General features: G+C 41.4%; 1 pseudogene; it reads left to right on the top strand.

Annotated features, from left to right (window-relative positions):
* Positions 1-2,286: 2,286 nt before the first annotated feature.
* LOC100949393 lies at positions 2,287-6,827 on the top strand (annotated as a pseudogene).
* The last annotated feature ends 2,862 nt before the right edge of the window (positions 6,828-9,689 follow it).

The following is a 9,689-nucleotide window of genomic DNA, read 5'->3' as shown; positions in this document are numbered from 1 at the left end:
CAGCCTCCCAAGTAGCTGGGACCACAGGCGCCCGCCACAACGCCCGGCTATTTTTTGGTTGCAGCCATCATTGTTGTTTTGGCGGGTCCAGGCTGGGGATTCAAACCCACCACCTTAAGTGTGCGTGGTTGGCACCTTAGCCGGTTGAGCTATAGGAGCCGAGCCTTAACTAGTCTTTTCAAAGACTAGTCAAGGGAAAGAGGACAGAAGGAAGGGGAGAAAGTTGGATCTAGAAAATGTATCAATTTGAACATTAACTAGGACAGAAAAAGGCATAGGGAAGGTACCACAGTAGAGGTCCCTGGAAGAGAACATAATAAATAGAGCAGAATATCCTCATGGATGAAATTTACTGATGAAAATTCAGAAATGAAGAAAAACCAAATAAAACAGCAGGAAGCAACACCAAAAATAAATAAATAGGACCTGATTAAGCTAAAAAGTTTCTGCACAGCTAAGGACACAACTAAAGCAAACAGACACCCAGTAGAATGGGAGAAGATATTTGCATGTTAGGAATCTGGCAAAGGCCTAATAACCAGACTCTAGAGAGAACTCAAACTAATCAACAAGAGACATGAACAGAATCTTCTCCCAAGAAAACAGATGAATGGTTAACAAACACAAGGAAAAAAAAATGCTCATCATCCCTAATCTTTAGAGAAATGCAAATGAAAACCACCCTGAGATATCACCTAACCCCAGCAAGAATAGCCCACATCACAAAGTCCCAAAGCTGCATGCAGGCGGGTGTGTGGAGAGAAGGAAACACTTTTACACTGTTGGTGGAACTCCAAACTAATACAGCCTTTTTGAAAAGAAGTATGGAGATCCTCAAAGAACTCAAATAGACCTTCTCTTTGATCCCACAATCCCATTACTAAAAAAAAAAAAAAAAATCATTGTATCATAAGGACATTTACACTAATTGTTTATTGCAGCTCAATTCAGAATCACAAAGATGTGGAAACAACCCAAGTACCCACCAACCCATGAATGGATAAATAATTATATGGATATATAATGGATGTATACCATGGAATACAATTTGACCTGTAAGAAAGATGGAGACTTCACATCTTTTATGGAAGGAGTTGGAGAACATCCTCCTAACTGAAGTATCACAAGAATGGAGAGGCAAGCATCCAATGTACTCAATATTAACATGAAACTAGTAGATAAACATCAGTAAAAAATACATTTAAATTCAAGAGGAGGGCTCAGCACCAGTAGTACAGTGGTTACGTCCCTGGCCACATGCACTGAGCTGGTGGGTTCAAACCTGGCTGGGGCCTGCTAAATAACAATGACAACAGCAACAAAAACAATAGCCAGGCATTGTGGCAGGTGCCTATAGTCCCAGCTACTTGGGAGGCTGAGGCAAGAGAATCGCTTAAGCCCAAGAGTTAGAGGTTGCTGTGAGCTGTGATGCCACAGCACTCCACCGAGGGCAACACAATGAGACTCTGTTTCAATTTAAAAAAAAAAAAAATTCAAGCCGACGGCAAGGGAGGGGTGTGGTGAGCTCTCACCCACTGGGTATACGGCACACCTCTGGGGTGAAGGGCTCAACTGCCATCTGGACTTTATCTAACAAATACAAACAATGTAACCTAATTGTATGTACCCTTATATTATCTGAAATTTAAAAAATGGGAAAGAAAAAAAAACAGCAGGAAGACAGATATATGAAAGGTAAATGAAAATGCTAAAGAAAGACAAGTTTTAAGAAAACTGTACAGAGAAATGAAGCTGTTCAGGCATAACATGTTTCTCTGTTTGAAACTGGTATTTCTTAGACGGGCCATCCTGAGTCTGTTAGCTACGGTTTGCTCTTTATAATTTGAAACAGGCTACGAACCCCTATAAGAATCTCTCTGCAGGAGTCTTTTCTACAAGAAAAAAAAAAAATAGTTCCCCACTCTCAGCCCCACCAACACAGGGTGTTTTTTGTCATGTAGGCTGGAGTCGGCCCAGCCTGGCCAGGCCAGCGGGCAGATGCCCCAAGCTGCCACCGCCACTGCTAAGGACTTGGCTGGTGGCACCGTAGGAGGTGGGCCTTGAGTGTGACAGATAGGGCCAGGCCACGACAAGAGGCTGCTCTGCCCCGTGGGGAGCCGGGCCGAAGTGCCTTTCTATGTTCAGTCCCACCCACAGAGGGCTTTCTTCTCTGTGCTGGCGCCAGCCGTCTCAGCATCTGGTACAGCCGACCAGTGTATTAATCGTAAACTACAAACAGCCTGCAAAATCATCCACTGAGTTTGGATCCTACAAGCAAGCTGAATGGAGGCCAGACTGTGCCATGATAGCCGTGTCAATGGCAAATGGCTACATCTTGTTTTTTCATCTTACATCTCCAAGAGGGGACAAGTACCTTTTACAAACCACTATATCCCACAAAAAGTCCACAGATGAAGGAGACACCTCATTTTAAGGAAGAACAGTGTGCTCCAGCTTTAAATTTAGAGATGTATTTAGTAGAGATGTATTTAGTATTTAGGAAAATACTGGATTTGCAAGCACCCATCATGAGTTTGCAGTCTGTGCTGGAAGATCTCTAGGTTGCCACTTCTTTTTTTTTTTTTTTTTTTTTTGAGACAGAGCCTCAAGCTGTCCCCCTGGGTAGAGTGCCGTGGCCTCACAGCTCACAGCAACCTCCAACTCCTGGGCTCAAGCGAGTCTCCTGCCTCTGCCTCCCAAGTAGCTGGGACCACAGGCGCCCGCCACAACGCCCGGCCATTTTTTGGTTGCAGCCGTCATTGTTGTTTGGCAGGTCCGGGCTGGGGATTCGAACCTGCCACCTTAGGTGTACGTGGCTGGCGCCTTAGCCGGTTGAGCTATAGGCGCCGAGCCTAGGTTGCCACTTCTGATGGACTTTTTCTTATTATTTACTGGGAAGGAATGACAAGTGGAAGGAACGCTATTAACATTTGCATGGTCCCATTTTGAGTAGACCTGCGGTCATCTAGAGCAGGTTCATTCCTGGGCTTTACAGATGTGCACATCAGAGACAGAATGGAATACCCTGCCACCCTGTCGTGTTTCATGATTGTTAAGCTGGATTTATCACACCAGAGTCAAGTAAATTTACTGTAGAGTGGCTTCATGGGGTTTGGCCACAAAATGTTGTTGATGTAACATGTGTAGCAGTAAATAACAATATCGACTAATGGCATTTGGTCGTGCAAGTGGCTCTGTGCAGGTTTACACCATAGATAACACCACTGGAGCCAGGCTGCTGTCTCATAAACTAGACCTAACAGCAAAGCAGTATCCTGACATTTGGAGCAAAACAGGAGCTGTTAAGTTGATCAAATGGTCTCCAAACAATAGAGTTGTAATAGTGACCTGGGAATATGGAGGCCTTTCTCTATTGAGTGTGTTCGGAGCACAGCTGATTTGTACACTGGAAGGAGATTTTGCTTATGGGTCTGATGGTACCAAAAAAGACCCCTTAAGATCAACTCTATGATAATCAGTGGGACCACGCCTATGATGCATCTTACAAGGGTACATGTGACATTTACTAAATGTAGAATATAAATGTCTTAACACATTAACTAAGAAAATGCTGTGAAGGCTATGTTAACCAGTTTGATGAAAATATTTCAAGGGCAGTGCTGTAGCTCAAAGGAGTAGGGCGCCGGCCCCATATGCCGGAGGTGGCAGGTTCAAACCCAGCCCCGGCCAAAAACTGCAAAAAAAAAAGAAAGAAAATATTTCAAATTGTATATAAAACCAGCACATTGTACCCCATGACTACATTAATGTACACAGTAATGATTTGATTTTAAAAAAAGATCCACTCTATGATTTAATTTAAAAAAAAAAAAAAGATCCACTCTGTGAGTCTCCAAGAGCATGTATTGCTTCAGCGGGAGGATCACTTATATTTAAACTGTGGAGAGGCTTCACAAATTCAGAATCCCAGGAGTTCTTGAACATGCTCAGATCATAACCCTAGTCAAGAAAAGAGCCCGTTAGTGGATGGAGGTTTAGAGTCTCAGGGGTTAAGCACTTTACTTGGACATTGGCATTGGCATGTTGTGCAGATTTCCAGCACCTATCTAGACAACAGTTGGCCTGTACGGTTTTCAGCTATTGATAAGCTTGGACAAAATATAGCTGTGATTGGCAAGTTTAGTTTTGCACATTATTCATTACTCACCAAAACATGGAAACTTCTTGGAAACATCACCCAGGAGCAAAATATGATTGTGACAGGTGGCTTAGCCTGGTAGAATGATTTAATGGTCCTTGCGTGTCATAATATAAATGATCGTCAAGAAGAGCTCAGAGTAGACTTGTGAAGTCAAATCTGGACAATGCCTTTGCTCATGTCACCAAAGCACAAGCAGACACATGACTGCTTAGTGCCTTCCAGGACATGGTAATAGTATTTAGAGCAGATTGTTCAATATACCCTTATAGTACTGAAGGAAAATCTGATGGTCCAAACACTACTACTGTAGTTCTTCAGGAGGTCTCCATGTCATGCTACATTCCTCACCCTTTCCTGGTAGTATCTGTCACTCTGATGTCAGTGAGCACAGAAAATGGAATTACCCTGAAAAAGCCATAGCAGGCTCGTGATGCAGAGAGCAGTCTGCTAATCTTTGCAGGACAGCTCATCATGATGCAGAGGGCTAGATGAGGCTCTCGAATCAGGGAGAAGGACAGTAATCCTAACCAAAGGAAACTTCTGCCATTCTGTCCTCCTACTGTACTCACTCAGTCTGTTGAAAATGTCTGGATTACATGTCTAGCAAGTGAACAAAAACATCACCTTCTGGAGGCTCTCTGGTTGAGCTGTGGTGGTGCAGGGATGAAAGTCTGGCTCCATCTCTTCACTAGGGATCACCGCAAGCCCCATTCCGTCTTGTCCCAGTGGATCATGCTGCCTTTTCACATCAGTATTTACCCCCTAGCTGTTCTGTTTGAAGACGCATTAGTCCTTGGTGCTGTCAATGACACTTCATTCTATGATTCCTTGTATACTTGGAACAATACTAGGGAACAGCTGGAGGTGCTCTTCCCTATCTGTGTTGTGGAGACAACTTCTCAGATCTACTTGCACCTTTTACATCAGCTTCTGCTCAGAAACATTGGGAGCAAGCCTTGCTCTTGGCCCAGTCCTGCACTGTATTAACTTACTTCCCCATATGCTGCAGCTCATGCTCCATGAAGTCCTGGAAGAAGCAGCTACCTCACGGGAGCCCATTCCCAACCCTTCCCACTGTGGCAAAATTCATCATGGAGTTCCCCCTCTTCCTGCAAACAGTTGTCCATTGTGACAGAAACACTGAATATGCCCTATGGAATTACCTTTTTGCAGCTGTTGGAAACCCCAAGGACTTGTTCGAGGAATGTTTGATGGCTCAGGATTTGGACACAGCTGCCTCTTACTTTATGATCTTACAGAATATGGAAGTCCCAGCAGTAAGTAGGCAACATGCCACCCTTCTATTTAACACAGCACTAGAACAGGGCAAATGAGACCTATGTCAACACATGATTCAATTTCGAGGCTCTGGAAAATCTGAGACACCTCCATCCACACCCATAGCTCAGGAACCCAGTTCAAGTGGTAAATTTGAGTTTTTCAGAAATTGTAGCATCAATTTATCCCAGTCAGCTAAAAATGTTCCTCCTAGTAAATTCAGCTCATAGAAAACACTAAGAATGCCATCCGGTCCTTCTGGAAAAAGGTGGAATAAAGACAGTGACTGTGCTGAGAACATGTACATTGACATGATGCTCTGGAGACATGGGTCAGCACCTCTTAGAAGATGTGCACTTAAAAGATCTTGGCTACTTTGCAGCCCAGCTGGGCTTTGAGCTAATCACTTGGCTGTGCAAGGAATGTATCCAAGCCACCTGGGTAGACAACTTTGTAATAGCCTTGAATAGACTCCACAAAGATTTCCTTTGGCCACTTCCTATCATCCCAACCTCTTCTATCAGTTCCTTTAAAAAATGGAAAATACTAGTGGGAGAACAGCTATTAAAGTCTCAATCAGCTGACCCTTTTTAAAACCTTGAGATGGATGCTGGCATCTCCAATATCCAGCAAAGTCAGGGCTGGCTCAGCAACATTGGCCCCACCCATCATGAGATAGACACAGCCTCATCCCATGGAACACAAATGCAAGATGCCTTCTTGTTACCTTTATCTAATAAAGGTGATAAATGCAGTATCGGTTCAGCCACAGACTTAACTGAAAGTAGCTCCATGGAGACTGGACAATGGTGGATGAAAATTTCTCCACTCTCAGTGTAACTCAATCAGAGCTGGAGCACATCTCCACAGAGTTGGCAAGTAAAGGGCCTCATAAATCCCAGGTCCAGCTGTGGTATTTGCTACACAAATAGGGGCAGGATGCCTGGACCGATGCATTATTATCAACCTGATTCTTAGAGAATCCTCAATAATCAAGCAGATTTTGGTTACTATACAATCTTCAGAAGTAGATGGAGATATGTTACAGAACATGAAGACAAGACTACATGCAGTAGACCAATGGGCCTCACAGATTGCTCTGGATACCAGCCATTTTTAAATGTCATTAAGCCACATCTATAGATGCTCAATGAGGTAACAGAAGAGCAGGTCCAGCCTGACACCTTCCAGCCAGCAACTATGGGTAAGACTCCCGAACAGACTAACTCCTGGATAGAGCACAGCAGGAGGCTCCTCCGGCCACAGAGGCATCTCCCAGTGTGAGGTCAGGGTTAGCAGTAAGGTCAGCCAGAAAGAAGAGGACACAGCCCAAGCAGAGGAGGAGGAACCTTTTCAGGATGGGACTTAGGACTGTTCTGTGTCCTAAAAACAGTGAAATACCATCATGATGGACAGTATTAATTAGCAGTAGGGGATACAGGAGTACACTGCAACTTAATTGGATAATTTAATGGAGAGAGAATTCAGCTCAGAGTCTCTTTGGTCAAGAATTATTAGATTTTAACTAATTCTTTCTCCCTAAGAAATCTGTTTGACTTCATATAAATGTGAAATTGAATAAAGCAAACTTTTATTCAAAAATTTTTTTAAAAGGGTATGTGTATGTATGTATACACATGGAATTTTTTTCAAACCAGGCAGATGAGAAACTCCATGCAATGTGAATTTAAACAAAGGGAAACAAACTAGAAATAATAAATAGTAAGAGTTCGCTTACTCATCCTTATGGTTGTCCCATGATTACTGTTCCCCAGGTCCACAGAGTTGCTCCATACTCTGACTCCTCTGAAGCCCTCCTCCGAAACTCCTCTCATCCACATTTCCTTCAACTCTGGGAACCATCCCTTTATCCTGCCAATAAATATATTTCTTGCTTAAATGAGTCAAATTGATTTATTTTGTTTTCAGTCACAGAATTGCAGCAGGTAAAGGTCTCGTTCACATTTTCTATCAGAGAAGAAAGAGAACATTAAAGATGCCTTAAAGCAAATAACAAGGCATCCTATCACTCAAGAATCTAGTATCTAAATTCATTTTATGAAAATGGCTGTTCCTATGGCAACCTTTCAGTGTGTATTCAGTGACTTTATAATTTATTAACATTTCAATGTAAACAAGTAGACTATATTGGTGTATTTGGTCTTGATTACTTTTAAAATATAGATTTTTTTTTTTTGTCTCATAAAAGTTATCAGAACTTCTAGTTCATGGTGGCTGACTGAGTTAGCAAATTTACTTTTCCTTCTAAAATTCCTGTGAAGATACTGGTGTAGTTGTGGAGAAAAGAGAACACTTCTACACTGTTGGTGGGATTGCAGACTAATACATTTCTTTTGGAAAGACATCTGGAGAACACTTAGAGAACTAAAAATAGACCTGCCATTTGATTCTATAATTCCTTTACTAGGTATATATCCAGAAGACCAAAAATCACACTACAACAAAGATACTTGTACCAGAATGTTTATTGCAGCCCAATTCATAATTGCTAGGTCATGGAAGAAGCCCAAGTGCCCATTGACTCACGAATGAATCAATAAATTCATGGTGGTATATGTACACCATGGAATACTATGCAGCCCTAAAGAAGGATGGAGACTTTTCCTCCTTCATGTTTACATGGATGGAGCTGGAAATATTCTTAGCAAAGTATCTCAAGAATGGAAGAAAAAGTATCCAATGTGCCAGCCCTACTATGAAATTATAGCCTAAGAATATGGGGGAAGGGAAGAGAGAAGGGAAGGAAGGTGGGAGGGTGGGTAGAGGGAGGGTGATTGGTGGGATCGCATCTATGATTCATCTTTTAAGGGTACATGTGAATCTTTCTAAATGAAGAATATAAATGTCTTAACACAATAACTAAGAAAATGACATGAAGGCTATGTTAACTAGTTTGATGAAAATATTTCAAATTGTGTATAAAAATAGCACACTATACCCCATGACAGTATCAATGTACAGAGCTATCATCTAATAAAAAAAAAAAAAGAAAGAAAGAGAAATGGAAAACAAACTTCAAAATGTGTCACAGGGAATAAATTCCTACCAAGAAATAAATAAATAAAATAAAATTCCTGTGAAAATCACACTACAAAGGAAAGCCTTCTGTGCTTATCTCCCACCACCATCACCATTTTATACATCAGTGTTTTTCAATCTTTTTTATCTCATGGCACACTTGAACCTGTAGTTAAACTTCCATGGCACACTTAAATTATATTGATTAAAAAAAAAAGTAAAAAAAATATACTTACTGTGCTTTGAACATCTCTCAAAGATAATTTAATTAATGATCTTTAAATTTTTTTCATGGCACATCTAAGATCCTCTCAAGGCACACCAGTTGAAAATCATTGCTATACACACACACACCAAAAAAAAAAAAAAACCCACTTCAGCTCCAGCTCCTGTCATCAAAATTTGTTCAGTTAATCCAACATGGTTAATATGGTTAATAGCCCTCCCATTGATTGATAAATCAAAAATAATCAAAGTCAAAATCCTAATGAGACTTTTTTTTTATGGAGTCTAACAAGTTGAATGGAAAGTTCATCTGGAAGAACGACTCTATTAGAGCCAATAAATGTTAAAAATGAACACTAGTCAGAGGGGCCATAACCAAAGAGAAAGTTGAGGTGGGTGGCAGCAGAGTGGCCCAAAAAGCCCAGGGCAGGAGAGTCCTGGGGAGAGGAGTAAGTACTTCTTATCACGAGGAGCCACACACCAGAACGTTCTCATTATCTGCATCCAAGACAAATTCAGCCAGAATTAGGGGCAGCAAATCATTTCTAAGACCATATGGGACTCTGAGCACCATGTACCTCATTCATGTGCCACATGCTTCTGAGATTCACCCACTCACTAATTCAGAGAAGAGCATCATTCTTCCTGAAGAAACCAGTCAAACAAAGAAGATGAATAAAAGAGAAAGTAAAGGAAGAGGTGATTCCATATATACTGGCATCAATGATGTTTTTATATCTTCAGATTACCTACAGAAAATATAAAATCTCTTTATCAAAAGAAATAGAAGATTCAATAAAGCTTGTCCTTACACACACAGGAAATAGAAGATTTTACACAATGTAGGGCCCAAAGGATCAAAAAGAGAAAGTGGAAAAAAAGATAAAAAGAAAGAAAGATCTGAATTACAAGCAGCAATCCTTCCAATTCCAGCATTTCCTCCCAGTTCAAGATCTATAGACAGGACACTGAGCAGCAAAAAAAA

Source organism: Otolemur garnettii, unplaced genomic scaffold (genome assembly GCF_000181295.1).
Source record: "Otolemur garnettii isolate 467f Iridium unplaced genomic scaffold, OtoGar3 scaffold00172, whole genome shotgun sequence".
Taxonomy (NCBI): Eukaryota; Metazoa; Chordata; class Mammalia; order Primates; family Galagidae; genus Otolemur; species Otolemur garnettii.
Note: the sequence above shows the minus strand (reverse complement) of the source record. Positions and strands in the feature narration are given on the sequence as shown.